The following is a 16,740-nucleotide window of genomic DNA, read 5'->3' on the forward strand; positions in this document are numbered from 1 at the left end:
GATTAAACAAAGTTTAAAGTGAGGGGAAAATATGAGATTTGGGGTTTTTATTACTCTCTATGGGTTATGGCTATTAATTTAAAACTTAGCACAAATTTAGACAGATGACAACTTTGAATTCACTCCATTTTCCTTATTGTTTTCTCTCCTTTCTAATTGCCCCATAGTGATTATCCCCTAGTTTACTTTCCATATCTTATTAAGGCTTAGCTACTGTTCTTAATCCTTTCCTTATTTTTCATGTATTGTATGATAAACATTTCAATTATAACAGCCAGGTACTTTTATCTTTTCATAATATCTTTAAAGATCATTAATATCATGGCCAGGTATGTTTTATGATCCTTAATTTAAGTAATATTTCTTTCAGCATAGTTATCATAAATTATTTTAAAGGTATTTATAAAAGCCCTTATTGCCCCACACATCCAATATTATTATTCCCTTAACCTTTTTATCAACTCTTACCTTTTCATTCATTCTTTCATTCTACCCTTTATTAAATCTATTATGTGCCCTGTTCTGTGTTCCTGGGCTATAATTTCTTTGAATAATATTCTCCTTTTTTGTCCAAGTACATTTTACATTTCTGTAGGTTTGTATCCCAAACAAAACAACAAAAAGAACAAAAATTAATCCAAGCTTAGAATCATGATATCTTTCCTAGCAAATCTCAGTCTATAATGATTTTTTTAATCCCAAAACATAATTAACACTTTAGACTGAACTGTATATTCTCAGTTTATGTTATGTGAATTTATATTTCCACTAGATAAGTTTAAAAAAGAGGAGTATACTTATTTTATATTCTGAGAGTTGCCCAGTTTAGCCAGGTGGGAAATGCACTCATCGTTACTGATTGACTCAAAGATCATTTGGCTACTCTGAAGCTGGGTATTCAGTTATATAGTGTATATTGCAAGGCATCATATCCCTTGTAAACTAAATCCATGTGAAAAATTTCTCTGTAAGCTTTATAGTGTTATATATTATCAACATAGCATTTTCAGGAAATAAAGTTTTTCCAGAACTGGAATTCATCTATGCTGAACATTTTATTTCAATTACTTTTTAAAATTTTAAATTTCAATAACTTTTGATGAAAATTTATCTAAAAAGCTTTTTAGATTTCTTTACAAAATAAATATACTTAAACGATATTATTTCTTTAACAAGACCTTATCAAAGTTTCAATACAGTTTAACAAACATACAGAAAAGTTCAGCCGAAAAACTTTTCATATTGACATTTCCATGAAATCAATATCCAGATCAAGAAACCTCATCAGTGCACCAATACAGAGTTGCCATTTGCCTGAAGTCAAATACAGCAGATTCATTATACCAGTTTTCATTCTTAAGTAAAAGGAATCACACTATATGAAAGGTTTTATGTTTGTTTTCTTTCATTAAACATATTTGAGTTTTTCCATATTGTTGCATGTATTTGTAATTTATTTTTTAACACCATAGCTTATTTATCTATTCTATATAATGGCCGCTTGGATTATTTCTAGTTTGGTACTACCATAAATAGTGCTGTTATAAGCATTCTTATACATTTCTTTTATTAGTATATATATTGCTTAACAGCTCTGTTAAGATATAACTCACACACCATACAATTCACCCATTTAAAGCATATAATTAAATGATTTTAAGTAGATACACAGGGTTGTGAAACCATCACCACAATGAATTTTAAAACATTTTCATCATCTAAAAAGAAACACTGTAGCAGTTACTGCTCATTTATCAAACCTCTCCCTCAGCCCTAGACAACCACTAAAGTACTTTTGTATCTATAAATTTATCTATGCTAGATATTGCATATAAGTGAAATCATATGATATAAATTGTGATCCTTTGTGATTGTCTTCTTTCTTTCGGCATGTTTACAAGTTTCATGCATGTTGTAGCATGTATCAGTGTTTCATCATTTTTATTGCCAAAAAATATCCTATTGCAATGGTATACACCATTTTATTTATCCATTCATTAATTGGCAGACATTTGGGTTACTTACACTTTATGGCTTTGGGTTACTTACACTTTATTTTGAATAATGATGCTATGAAAATTTGTGTACAAGTTTTTGTAGCAATGTTTGTTCTCATTTCTCTTGTCTACATTCGTGGTAGTGAAAATACTGTGTCACATGGTAACTTTGTTTGAAATTTGAGGAACTGCCAAACTGATTTACACAGTGGCTGTACCGTTTTACATTCTTATCAGCAATGTATTCGGGTTCTGATTTCTCCACATTCTTGCTAACACTTGTCATTACCAGTCTTTTTGATTATAGCTATTCTAGTAAGTGTGAAGTAGTATTTATCGTAATTCTGACTTCCATTTCTCTAATGGCTAATGATGTTCAACATCTTTTTATATGTTATAGGCCATTTTTGCATTTTTTGAACAACTTCTATTCAGATCTTTTGCCCGTTTTGATTGGCTTATTTGTCTTTTTATTATTTTTGAGTTGTAAAATTTCTATGTATATTTTCGATAATAAACCGTTATCAGATAAATGACTTACAAATACTTCCCTATTCTGCATATTAACTTTTTGCTTTATCCTTTGAAGAAAAAAACACTTTTAATTTTAATGATATCTAGTTGATCTATTTTTTTCTTTTGTGACTTGTGCTTTTGGTATCACATCTAACAAGGCTTTGCCTAACCCAAGTTAGGAAGATTAACTTCTATGTTTTCTTGTAAGAGTTTAATAGTTTTAGCAGTTGTACTTAGCCTTTAATCCATTTGGAGTTAATATTTGTTTATAAGGTAAGGAAGAGATCTAATTTTACTCTTTTGCATGTGGATATCCAATTGTCCCAGTGATAACTTGTTGAAATGACTGTTCTTTGCCTATGAATTGCCTTGGCACCCTTATCAAAAGTCAATTGACTATAAACATGAGGATTTATTTCTGGACTCTAAGTTTTATTTCATTGTCTATCTGTAGTATGCCAGTAACTAAAATTCAGTAATTAAAATAGTTACTGTAGTTTTATATTAACTTTTGTAATGGGAAAGTGTGAGTCCTGCAAATTTCTTTTCAAGAATGTTTTAGCTATTCTGGGTCCTTTGAATTTCTATATGAATTTTAGGCTAAGCTTGTCAACTTTGGAACGATTAATAATTGAAACTGTGAAAGCAATGGTGCTGAATCTGGTGATCAATTTGAAGAGTGTTAACATCTTAATTATATTAAATCTTCTGATACATTAACATAGGATGTGTTTCCATTTATTTAGGCTTAAAAATTTTTTTTTTCAAGTATGTTTTACTGTTTTTACAATAAAGATTTTGCACTTGCTTTGTTAAGTTTATTCCTAAGCATTTTATTCTTTTTGATTGCTATTGCAATGGAATTGTTTTTTTAAATTTTATTTTTTAGCATGTGTTTGCTAGTATGTATACAGAAATATAATTTATGTTTATATATTGTTCTTGTATCCTGCAACCTCTGTGAACTCATTTATTGGTTCTAATAGATTGAAGGATTATTTAGGATAGTCTAGATACAAGATTATATATAAAAACACGTAATCTGCAAATAAAAATAAGTTTATTTCTTCTTCTTTTCCAATGCCTTTTTTTGTTTTTTTTTTTTTTTTGGTCTTTGTCTTGCCTACTTGCAGCACAATGATGAAAAGAAGTAATGAGAGCAGACAGCTTTATATCTTGACCATATTGAGTCTTTCTATCTAAGAACAAAAAATATCTTTCCATTTGTATAGATCATCTTTGCTTTCTTTCATCAGAATTTTGTATTTTTCTTCATATAGAACTTTTATATATTTTGTTAGATTTATACCTTAGTATTTCAATGTTTTCATACTAATATAAATGATGTGGGCTTAATTTCAAATTCCAGTTGTTTATTGGTGGTGCACAGGAAAGCAACTGACTTTTGTATATCAATCTTGTATCCTGCAATATTGACTGTAAAATCTAAAAAAAAAATTTAAATAAATTTAAATTCTGATCTAAAAATGTGTAAGGTATGGTCGTCATCCTCTGGGAACTGACACCTACAAAGGAAATGAAACAAATAAGACATTAACTAAAATATGAGCTCTTATGGTCGAGATGTGAAAAATGCATTGAGAGTGCTGAGGAAGAAATCATTCTTACTACAGGTAGGTCAAAAAGAGCCTTCAGAAGAGAAAATATTGAACAGGGCATTAATTTTTAAAAATCAGTTTGCTATGTAGAGCTGGGTAAATTAGGCAGATAATTTAAAAGGAACAATCTCTCTAGATTGTTATAGATTTAAAAGGCTCTATATCCAATTTTGACAAGCCAATTTTCTATTATTTCAAAATAGCTTCACAATCCATCATTGTACTTGAGATGTTAGATTCAACTTATATTTATATTCCTATCAGTTATGTTAACATGCATTACTCTGATATATTTGACTTATAATGGAACTTTATGGGGATAAACCAATTTATTTATTTACCCTATTCTACATAAAGGGATCTTAAGTTAGGATTTAATTTAGATCTATATTTTGTATCCTTTGTAACACTATGTATTTTATTTTATGCCTTTAAAACTATTTTTCTGAGAAGTAATCTATAGTTTTCCCTAGACTGTCAAAGATGTCCATAGCTCAAAAAATTTAAGGATGTTTTTTCTCATGATTATTGTTTTCAACAGCACTAAGTCAACACCACCACATCAAAATAAGAAACTTTTTTTAATAAAAAGGTTGCTTCCTAATATTTTTGGCCTCTGTTGACAAAATAAATTGTTTTTCTCAATTGTAAAAAGATCACATTGTGTAATAATAAATTGTTAATTTATTATTAAAAAGATGTTCTCTTAGTAATATTAAGAAGCTACTATTTATATATGAGTTATAATTTTGAAGTTAGGGATTAATAAAATAATCATAATAGGGCAAACTGTTCTATATTTATTTCATATGGAAATAAAGTATTGGGGTATTAGGTAAGGGGAAGAAAAGTGAACACCAAGTTACTTTATTTATTATTTTATGTTGTTACTTCCTATTTCTAATACAGAAACAATTTTCTGTGTCTGAACCTGTGCTATGAATATGTTTGAAGTAAATGTCTGCCATTTTTATTAGATTGAGAATAAATAAGGGTTCTTCATAGGCTCTTTTTCTCCAAATTCAGATCAAGAGAAAATGAAGATGATTATTAATATAGAGAGATTATATAAATATACAATAAATGAAATCATTGAAAAATTAGCTTGAACTACCACTATGGCAGCCAGCATCATTATGGGGAAACACTGGTTAAAAGTTAAAGACTGAAATATAGAAAGCGAACTTTTATTTTCTAATCTCTTTTGGTAGATTTCTACACAATAAAATATATCCCTAAGGCATGATAGGAAAAGTAGCAACTTGTTCTTTAGACATAACAAAAAGACTAGTACTTGGAGATTTCAGTGTAGCTCCTTTTGTAATAATTTAATGCCCTTACAACAAATTGAAGTAAGTAGATTTTAAGACTTTAATTTGTCAGCTGTAGCAATTTATAATTTTTAGTAGCAAAGTTCCAAGTTCCAGTCATTGATATATATATCAAAACTATCCTTTTGGGAAGGGGCTGATGTTCTTGGTAAGAGTAATTTTGGCATAATGGAGAGATCAAATTACAAAGATAACCTTGAATTAAAGGAGATTCAGCAAGAGAGTGACACTGATAATCCCATAAAAGAAGAGCATGAAAGGCAAGCTATGCTAGTCATGTTTGTGTTGCACAACCAGGTAACTTTATAGCTTAGAAAAAGAAATAATTATGAACTTTGTTATGATCAAAAAGATTTGGTCCTGAATTTACTGTTTCCCTTTGTGGTTGTAGACTTAACCCAAATTTGATTAAGACATTTTATCTATTTAATATAAAAAGTAGGTGTATATTTGAATATGCAAAAGAGCCAATATTATCACAAATAGTTGAAAATTAAATTTCACTGTAATCTAGCTTTTGATGGTAGTGAACAATTATAAACATTTTCCCATTTTTCTGACACAGAGTACAGCTACAAGTGAAATATAGACATTGTCTTATATTCAGTTTTGATTAGGGTAACAATATGATTTATCTTTCTAAAAACTTAAAAGCAAACAGCTACTACTAATAATCATATTTGGATATCAGACATACATTGCCCATACGGTCTAGAACTCCTGGCCTCAAGCTATCTTCCCGCCTAAGCTTTTCAAAATTCTGAGAATACAGGCAGGAGCCACCGTGCTTAGCTGATTTTCTCTGGATTCCTTATAGTGCCTGGTACATATAAAACCCTTCACAAATATATATGGACTGGAAAATGACTATTTTTTATTGTCTTAACTGTTGAACCAACTTTAATATTCTGAGAGAAGTCACTTTACTAGAAAATAAATAAAGAACTATAATAAAAATAATAACTGTAAAGTAGCTAGTATCAAAGAATTACTGAATAGATTCCTCCAGGAATCTATTTTTCTCATTTTTTAAAATTTCTCATTATTTTTATTATTCTTCTGTTTTCATCCAAATGATTCTATGTAATTATACAATAAATTCGAATGCAGAAAGATCTCTAAATAGACATTCATAGGTAAAATTTAGACCTCCAAAATCACACTCCAGAAAAAGAATGTACTGATTAAAATTTCTCCTTCTATTTTTACCTCTTGAAGAAGATGTTCATCAACTGGAAAGAGATATCACAAAGCAGAGAAACGAATGAATGAAAAAAGAGGAGATGCTCATAATCATGGAATAGTGGATACTTTATGATCTAGCATCCTATTTTAAAATCTGAAAGAAGACAAAAGTTAAATTCTCAAAAAATAATACCATCAGTAAGTATAAGAACTGAGGGAGTGATATATGATGAATTTACATTCATTAAATATTTAACATGTGATTTCCTATAATATATTATTTATTTTTAACATGATAACTTCAAAGTAAGTACTTTTTCACATTTTACCCACATAGAAACATAGGCTCAGAAACTGAAAGGACTTGCACAAATTAATTCACCTAATTGACAGAGAAGAGATTCCATCCCAGCTCATGCAGACTTCTGCCCAACTAAAGAGCTTTGAAGACAAAGGAACTGATCCAGCTCCTTTTCTTGTTGACTCTGCAATGACTCATTTTAGAGGTGAAGAAATTGAAGAAAAATATTAGGTCATTAAATATGAAATATCCATTTTGAATCAAAAGTGTAGTTTATTATGTCTCAAACAAGAAGCAGTACAATTACTCAAAATATGCTCTTAAGCTATCAACACAGTTTTGCCATCTTAATGGTGGCTTGTTTATGCCAGCAGCAAAGAAGCCTGGGGAGCCAATGGCGATGAGATCACGAAAGGTGTTTTCTGCAGCTTGTTGATAATTGAATATTTATCCTTGCAAGAAGTGGTCCAAAGCCCGGAAGAAGTGGTAGTCAGTTTGTGCAAGGTCTGGTGAAAATGGTGGATGACAAAGAGTTTCCAACTCCAGCTTCTGTAGTTTGAGCAGTGTTGTTTGTGTGACATGTGGTTCCTGGAGCCTTATCTTGCAAGAGGATTGGTCTGTCTCTATTGACCAATCTCAGCTGTTTAATCGCAAACATCTTCATCATTTCATCCAATCAGTTGCAGTAGACATCTGCTGCAAATCAATCGATCAGATTTCATGATGCTATAGTGGATATTACCAATGCTAGACCACCAATCAGACATCATTAGCTTTTTTTGATGAATATTGGGGTTTGGATTGGGTTTTGGGACTTCACCTTTATCCAACCATTAAGTCAAACTCTTGAGATTGTCAAAAAGGATCCATTTTTCATCACATGTAACAATATGATGTAGAAATGATTCACCTTTTTGGTGTGACTACAAAGAAAGGCAAGCTTCCTGACGATTTCTCTTCTGACGCTTGTTTATTCATGCAGAACCCATCTATCCAGCTTGTTTACCTTGCTGATTTGTTTCAAATGGTCCAATATTGTTGTAATGGTAACATCAAACCTTGCTGCTAATTCGTACATAGGTTGAGATGGATTTGCTTCCACTACAGCTTTCAGCTCATCATTATCCACCTTAGTCTAAAGTGGCCTGTGTGGCTCATTTTCAAGATTTAAATCACCAAAATGGAACATGTCAAACCATTGATGTACTGTGTGTTCATTAGCCACATCCTTCCCAAAAACACCTCCTTGACATTTTCAGCTGTCTGCACTGCATTGTTTCCACAATGGAACTCATTCGAAAATGATACGAATTTTTTACTTGTCCACGGTTTCACAAAAATTGCACTAAAAAAAATTGTGAAAGGTAATCACAAACCAAAATGTGTGTTTGAAAGACTAAGGATATACCTTCACAATAAAAATAAAACAAGAAGTGTCAAAGTGAAATGTCAGAGATAGCAACTGTCAAACTTAGTACTTAAGGAAATCAGACATCTCATACTTAATAACCTAATAAAAAGTGAGGCCAGTATTCTCATTTCTAACTTCAAAAACTGTGTGTTTTCCATCTTGTCATGTTATACTACAAAAGTATAACTATTTCTATATTAACAACATATTCAAAAGAAGATAATAATATTTTAATTTTGGCAACAGAAATAAAACACATTATGTTTGGAGATTTGGAGTGCATAAATTACCCTATGAGGCCAAAGAGTTCTGCAGATGCTTGAAATTCTGAGAACAGTGACACACCCAAGATGTCAGACACATACAAGATACTGATATATTGTATTAGCAAAAAATAAAAACAAATATTAAATAACACATTTGTCTACATCTCTCTGCTGATGGCTTTTTTGTTGTTTTTGTTGTTATCAAAAGACAATGTCTGGCCATACACTGAGGTTGGAATAAATAATGGATTCACAATAATTGTATATTGACTAAGGTTTTCATTAAAATGTCACATTCTGTCATGTAAAAAAAAAAAAAAAAAAAGACAATGTCTGGATGTTTTGATTTAAACATCCTGAGTAAAAAGTTTCCTAACAGTTCTTTCCTATATTTACAAAACAAGTCTTAATGTGAACAAAATTTTAGCTTAAATTGAAGAAAATTATAATGTTGAGAAAAAGTTCAAAGGGAATAACATCAGCTGTCTTATGTGAAATCTAGAGATGAGACTTTTATCTTCAAAGTTTTTTGTGGTAATGTTTTGAGATGACCACAAATTTCTCAATGGAGAGAATATTAATAGCAGCTTATACTTTCCGTGTTTTTGTTGTTGCTCTTTTAAATAGTGTGCAATTGCCTAATTTCACTTTATCCTAAAAGCAATTATGTCTGTCATAGGTGGTCAAGGCTAAAAAATGGAAAAACGTGGTTTACTTAGATTATTACCTGCCTAAATTCACACAGCTTTTAAGTGTTTCCAGTATGAGTTTAATATAGTGTTTTATAAATGTTAACAACTGGCTTTCAGATGAAAAAACCCAAAAGGTGCTGATTTGTACCTGTTGATTTCAGTAGTGTAAATACTTCTACCATGGCTGATGTCAGGTTACGAAGGTGATGTCATTAAACAGGAGTTGAAAGGAGATACTCTTATCTGCTCTGTGACCCAGTCTGATAGTATGAGCTGGCTCTAGGATATTTGGATCTACGTGGAGTAGCCTAGATCAACAGTCAGTAGAATTTTTCTCCAAAAGGCCTGATAGTAAATATTTTAAGCTTTGCTGGCCATATAGTGTTTGCTGCTGCAATTCAACTCTGCCACTGCTGAACCAAATAAGTCGTAGGCAATATGCAGATGAATGGGTGTGGCTGTTGCAGCCTGTTTATGCTCAGTGAAATTTGAATTTCATGTAATTTTCAAATGTCACAAAATGTTGTTTTTCTTTTGATTTTTCAATCATTTCAAATGTAAAAATTATTGTTAGTTTGTGAGAGATGTATAAAAACTTAGTTTGTAGGCTCCTAGGCTAAACTATAGAAAATTTGCTAAACTGGCGAAAAATGGGCTTAGTTGCATTCCTTACTAATCCTGGCATCCTTTTTCACATATCGGTAACTAGTCCTCTATGTCATACCTGACTCTTCTGACCTTTGGATCATCTTTGTCCAAGATTCTTTCCATCCTCAAAATTTACAGACTTCAAAGAAACCTCCTGCTTCAGTTTTTTCCTCCATCCACATTTCTTGGGCTTCAGCATGATATTCACTGCATTCGTTGGCTTTAAAACATTTAGGAATGGTAAAGAATAGACTTTACATCCTAAATATAAACACAGAGAAAATAACTGAATCAAACATTTCACACATCAGATTGTGCCCATAGTACTTGCCGCCAACTGTTATGTTTTCTATTCTATTCATTTTCCATTCCATTTTATTTTTAAAAAATTGCTGACAGAGACTCATTAGTGGGTCAACATCTACAACTGGTAAAACCCTCATTTAATTAAAATGATTGACACCAAGCTGTGACTATTCTATAAACTAGCCTCACTCTCACCCTGGGTTATTTGCTGTTGTTAAAAAGCAGCCATTAGTCAAATTAATCACAAGTTATGGAAAGTGTGTGAGAGGCTTTTCTGAGCAGGGATTTTTGAGACTCTGTTCTTACTTAAGGAACTGTGGGTCTCTTCTTTCTCCTGTCAGGAACTTATAATTGCCTTTCTACAAACAAATATGCATCCTATGGTGTCATATTATAATGACACTTTTTATTGGTCAACACATGAAGATATGGAAAATGCTATCTTTATTTGTAGGGGAATCCAGCACTATATTTCTAAATCCGCATCATTTTTCTATTCATCATTTAGTCGTCTGTGCTTTTTTTCTCTGTTTTTACACTGTCGTCCAATAAAATCATATGTATGTGTTAACCAGTCTACCAAAATCATTGTATTATTTTATATTTTATTGAAAACATGTATTTTTTATCCTTCTACATGGATTACTAAGCATGTAAAACACAACCAAATCATCAATACAGCTTGAAACTATTACTTCAGACGATACATTGTACCAAAATGTTCTATGATTCAATCATACTCCCCCACCCCACCTCTTTCGGGTATATTATATATTTCCCTAATAGTTAGGCATTAGGGAAATGTAACTTCTGATTCAAACTGGGAAAAAATCTTGAGGAAGCTGTTTATAGTCCAATGGAAGTTTTAAACCATGTTAGAGAAAATGATTTTGACTTGCAACGTGGAAATTTATATTCAAATCACACCTTAGCATGATGACTGTGTGCATATTTACAGAAATGTCTCCGTAGATCCAGTTTCCTCCTCCGTAAAATTCAGATAATGCCACTGTACTTACCTCACAGACGTTTGTGAGGCAGAGAATGGCTAATACATGTAAATATCTTTGTAAACCTGGAAACATCTCGAAACAGAATAGATCCTCTATTATATGGAGAACGAATAAATTGTTTTTTGTCACTTCTAGTTTCACTTTGACCTGGAAGCCACATCGAAACCCCCACCCCCTTCCCTAGTTCTGTGGTGGTGACAGAGTCTCCGTGTACTTTCCTGCCAGGAGTCACGCAGGGTGGCAGCAGGCAGGGTGCACGGACGTCTGCTGCTCTGAGTCCACTGCTTCCTAATTTCGGGGGCTCAAATGCAGTAATACCACAGGACTTTGACAGTCGATGGAATTAGAAATTTCATCAATAATTTCTAAACATATAGACAAAATTTTTAGCATCATCATGACTTACTGTTAGAAGAGGCTGGATAAATGCATTAGTCACACATCACCTCTTTTAATTACCATTTTAAAGCTTCACTGGTTCTTTTATCCTTTATGTTTAATAAGCTATTATAGCAGTTTCATATTATCTTCAAATTAAACTTTTCCTCCATTAAAAAAATGAAACCTTTGAAAGTGACTGAAATATTTTAGTACATAGCCGAAAACTGTTTCAAAGTGAAAAATTCAGAGAGAATTCCCTTTTGCTGTTCTTTCATATATGCATGCACATCATAAGCTGGAAGAAACCGCTCAGCAAATCCTGTCTTTTATAGGCAAAATAGTCTTCTGTGGAGTGAAAATGAAGTCTTGTACCTTGCTAGGAGTAAAGGATAGGAATTAAGAACAGCAAAAATCTGTAATACCACATACGATGCTACGTCATCAGTCTCTAGGTGCCCTGAATGTAAAATATGATTTTATTGTTTTGTTATGTTATTTTCTGAATCTAAGATGCATATGGTTAAGTATGCTAACTCAGTTCATGGCACATTATCATCAATGATACATCAAAGTTCTTCTTGTTTTATTTCTTTATTTATTCTTATATTCTACCCATTCCTATTTATCCAAAGGTCATTATATTACTATGTTTAATATGTATTTTGCATGTTCGTATCTTAGCAAATGTAGATCATTCTGTGCACATGTATTCCAATGTACTTAAACGGTATTGTGTTACACATCTGGGGTCCCCAAGCCCCTGGCAGGGACCGCTATCAATCCTTGGCCTGTTAGGGACCAGGCTGCAGAGCTCCACTGCCACCCTGCTCCCTGCACTCCCACTCCCCACCCCCAGCCCCTGTGGAAAAATTGTCTTCCATGAAACTTAGGAAGGGGGCTGCACAACAGGAGGGCAGCGGCAGGCAAGAGAGCAAAGATTCATCTGTATTTACAGCCACTCCCCATGGTTTGCATCAATGCCTAAGTTTGCCCCACCCTCCATCCATGGGAAAATTGTCTTCCATGAAATCGGTCCCTGGTGCTAAAAAGTTTGGGGACCACTGTATCTGATTTATTTGTCTATGTGTGTATCTATCTTTCTATTAATCTGTCTCTACGTTCTAAGAATATTCATGATTCTCTGTGCACTTTTAATCCATTGCTTCAACACTCTGCACTATATTTTATGGCATGCATCTACTTCGTTTTCTTTCCTACCCTTCTAGAAATTCATTCCCAGATTCCCTCAAACTTTCTATCACTAGAAATATTGCTGCAATGAATATCTACACACACGTCTCTCTCATGTCTTGTGAGAGAATTTCTTAGCACTGTACACCAAGGGGTAGAATTCCTTCACCATAAGGCATATATAATTTTATTTTATTAGGAAATGAAAACATCTCTCAAAATGAAAATTACAATCTACATTCTTTGCAGCAGCACATGGAAATTCATACATGTCATATACATGCCAATACTTTGTATTTTCCAGCATTCCAAATTTTTTTACAATTAAATAGGTATAATATAATATCTCATTATCTTTAAATTTGTAATTCTTTGTTTACTAATGACTTTGAACATTTTCATATGTGTCTTAGCTTTTTTTGATTTTTCCACTATAAAATTCTTATCTACATCTTTTGTCAGCTTTTCTATTGGGGTTGCCTTGTTAATTTTCAGGAATTCTAGCTTTGATTGCTCTGCCATTTGCAGACTTGAAATATCTTTTGCCATTCCATTATACATGTTCGCAGTCTATTATGATCATAAATTCTTAATTTTACATAATCTAATTAAGCAAGTTTTTGCTTTATGGTTTATGCTTTTGAAATTTTAAGAAGTCCTTCCTTATCATAGGGATACTCTCCAACATTTCCTTCTATTATTTTTATAGTGTTATCTTTAACATTTAGTGTTTAAATCTTTTGGAATCGTCTTATGTGTTTCTAGTTGTGATCCAATCTTATTTTTCTCCATATAATAATCTATCTTTTCTAACACTATAAACTAAAAATTTACTTTTTGTTCATTGATGTGTGGAGCCTGTTTATTGCAAATTAAGTTTCTACAGATTCATTTTTCTGTTTCTGAGCTCTCTCATATATTTTACTGAACTATTGTCTACTCTTGTTTGATATCATGCCATGTTTATTACTGTATCCATGTACTACATCTAAAAATCTGCTTGGTCAATTTTATAGTTATGAAGAGCTAGTGAGGTCATTTAGTCCAAATTTCTATCTGGTATCCAAATCTCTTCCAACATCCTGGATGGATCATCCCCAGCCTCTGTTTAAAGAGCCTTGTTGATACTCTTCTATGTAACTCACCTCAGTGTTGATTAAGTTTCTTCACATGGTATCTTCACACTTTAAAATGAAGTCTATCCTCTTGTAACTCCTGCCTTTTCATCATAACTAGTCTGTCTGCAACAAAACAAAAAAGATTTACTTCATTTTATACATGACAATTCTTTAGCTATTGTCATATCCATAGTCTTTTTTTCCCTCTAGGTTTAATATCCTCAGCTGCTTTATCTGTCTTTGTGTGCTGTGATATTCAGACATACCTCAATTATGACTGTCCTCTCTGCATAATCTATTTGATCTTCGATCCTTTTAAAATACTGCATTCATCACTAGAAAACAAATAATTCAGATGTGGTCTGGCAAATACAGACTACAGTGAAATCATAGTCTTTCTTCAGGTGGGCACAAAAACACTATTGTTGGATGCTCTCTCCATGGTTCACCCAATGTAACCCTTTAAAATGTAGCACACTTTGAAAGATAAAACAAAAGGTCTACTAACCATCCCCACTGGAATCTCTTTAAACAGAGAAAAATAAAGCAATAATTTTGAGTGCAGTTAAATTTATGATATTCAAAATCATCTTTCCATGGGCTAGCTCAGAGTCTTTTGGCTTGCTATTTGTCAAGACATATACCAAAATTTCTGTGGTCACACATCATTAAATTGCCATTAAGTACACTAAATCTGCTACTGTAGGTTATTTTACTGGAGATCTAGTTTCCTTAGACCGCTCGAAGTCAAATTGGCCATGATAACGTCCTGACATGTTTCTTTCCTATTTTTAGGCAAGATTTCCTCACACATCATTCGGCTCTCAGCATGAAAATATCTGGGAAAATATTAGAAGAGTGATTTGCCCCCTTGAGGCAAGAAAGGAGAGAAGCTTAAGAACCAGTGACAAGTTCCATGTGAGGAGAACCCAAAGTGTGACAAATCCTGTCAACCATATGACACACTGCTGCAGGCCTGTCAGCCCACATTCAGCGTGCTATTAAAGGATTAGTCGCATCACATCCTCATGCAAGTTCCAGTTGTGTGCCTTGAAATCCAGGGAAAAGGCCCAGACACAGCATGGTATACGGTGTTCATTGAAGAACTTCACTGCTACGAATTTTCTTAGCTTATTTTTCCCCCATAAATTCTTGCTTACACAGCTTGAAAAATACTTTTGCTGCTTTGAGCTTCAACATATTTCCCTAAGCAATTTCTAGCTTATTTTGACAAGTTGTCTTTAGGTTGTGTTTGGACACTGTAGGCAATTTGGCTGAATGCATTTAAAATCAGCTTAGAAATCTGTTGAGTTTGGTCTGATTGTGTACTAGCATAATTTGTCTCATCCTTCAAAATCAAAGTTGAAGGTTATCTCCTTGGTGATGCTTTCTTCTTCACTAGAATTAATACTTTGCCTTTTTATGCTCTCTTCAAAGACAATTCACAGAATTGTTTTAGCATTCATTCATTCATTCATTCAGGAAACATTTGAATGCCCATCGTAAATCAAACTCTGTGTTAGGTTTAAGAGTACAGAATTGAACAAAAGTTAACCTTTTGTTTTAAAGAATGTTAAGATTTAGTTGTTGAGATAGACATATAAACCTATGATTAGTAGTTACACAGTATGGTAAATATTATAGTAAAGGTATGTTCAGGAAATGGTGTTTTTGCAAGGAAGTGATCAAATTGCCTTGGATTTGGATCAGTTAAGGCTTGATAGATGAGACATTTGACTCGGGTATTGAAGGGAAATGAGTTTTCCTGCAATGTAGTTTGTCTTGTATGCACTGACTTCCTCCACTACAGTATTGGGTCTCTTGGGCTAGAAAACTTGAGTTCTTTATCTCTGAATTACCTCTGAATTACCACTATCTAGCAAAGAAACTGATGTGTGGCAAGTGCTCGAAAATGTTTGATAGAGGTGAGTATTTTTGTGCCAGGGACTGTCTCGACTCTAATTATAAATACTGAATAGCCTATTTCTTAAAAATCCTTCCTAATTACCCACATATATTATAACACCTAATTTTTAAAAACTCAATGAAATAAATAAAGGGAAAGTTAAGAAAAATTTAAGAGAGTATGGAGACCTATTCTTTAGGATCAAGACCTCTATAAAATCTTTTTTTCTACCAGTCTGTTTCTGCCCTCCCTGACCATGCATTCTCAGGAGGACCCTAAGCTATCCAGAGTTGACACAAGGTTTTCAGGTGAGCTTTGCTCTATAGAGCAGCAAAAACTAAAAATGCAAAATTCTTTTTCCTTCATCATAGCTTGCCCTTCATTTTTCCTGGGGCTTTTCCCCATGTCTTGTGACAGCTAATCCAAGAGACTGATGCCATGATAATGGTTTAATGTGTTATCCCACTCACATAACTTGCCTATATTCAAAGCAAGCATCTGCCACAATTGACTGATAATAGTGGCCACACAGGTGGGAATTTTCAGACATCATGGCAGTTCAGGGACAACAGCATGGTGGAAGAGGAAGACTTCTTGATGTAACCAGAATTTTTTTAAAGCATTGTCTGACCACATTCTTTGATTCAGAGAAACTTTTCTGGTGTTCAAGGAAGAGGAGAAAGAGGTGTGATGGTAAATGTGTCCCTAAGCTGAAAACAGCCATCTTTGTCTTCTCTACTTCATCGTCAAGTTGTCTCTAACATAACCACAAATTTTTCTAAGTGTTTTGTCTTTATGTTATTAAATTTCCCCCCCAAATTACTTTAATACTGACTTATGTTAATCTAATGATTATTAA

The sequence above is a fragment of the Lemur catta genome, chromosome 12 (genome assembly GCF_020740605.2).
Source record: "Lemur catta isolate mLemCat1 chromosome 12, mLemCat1.pri, whole genome shotgun sequence".
NCBI classification, from domain to species: domain Eukaryota; kingdom Metazoa; phylum Chordata; class Mammalia; order Primates; family Lemuridae; genus Lemur; species Lemur catta.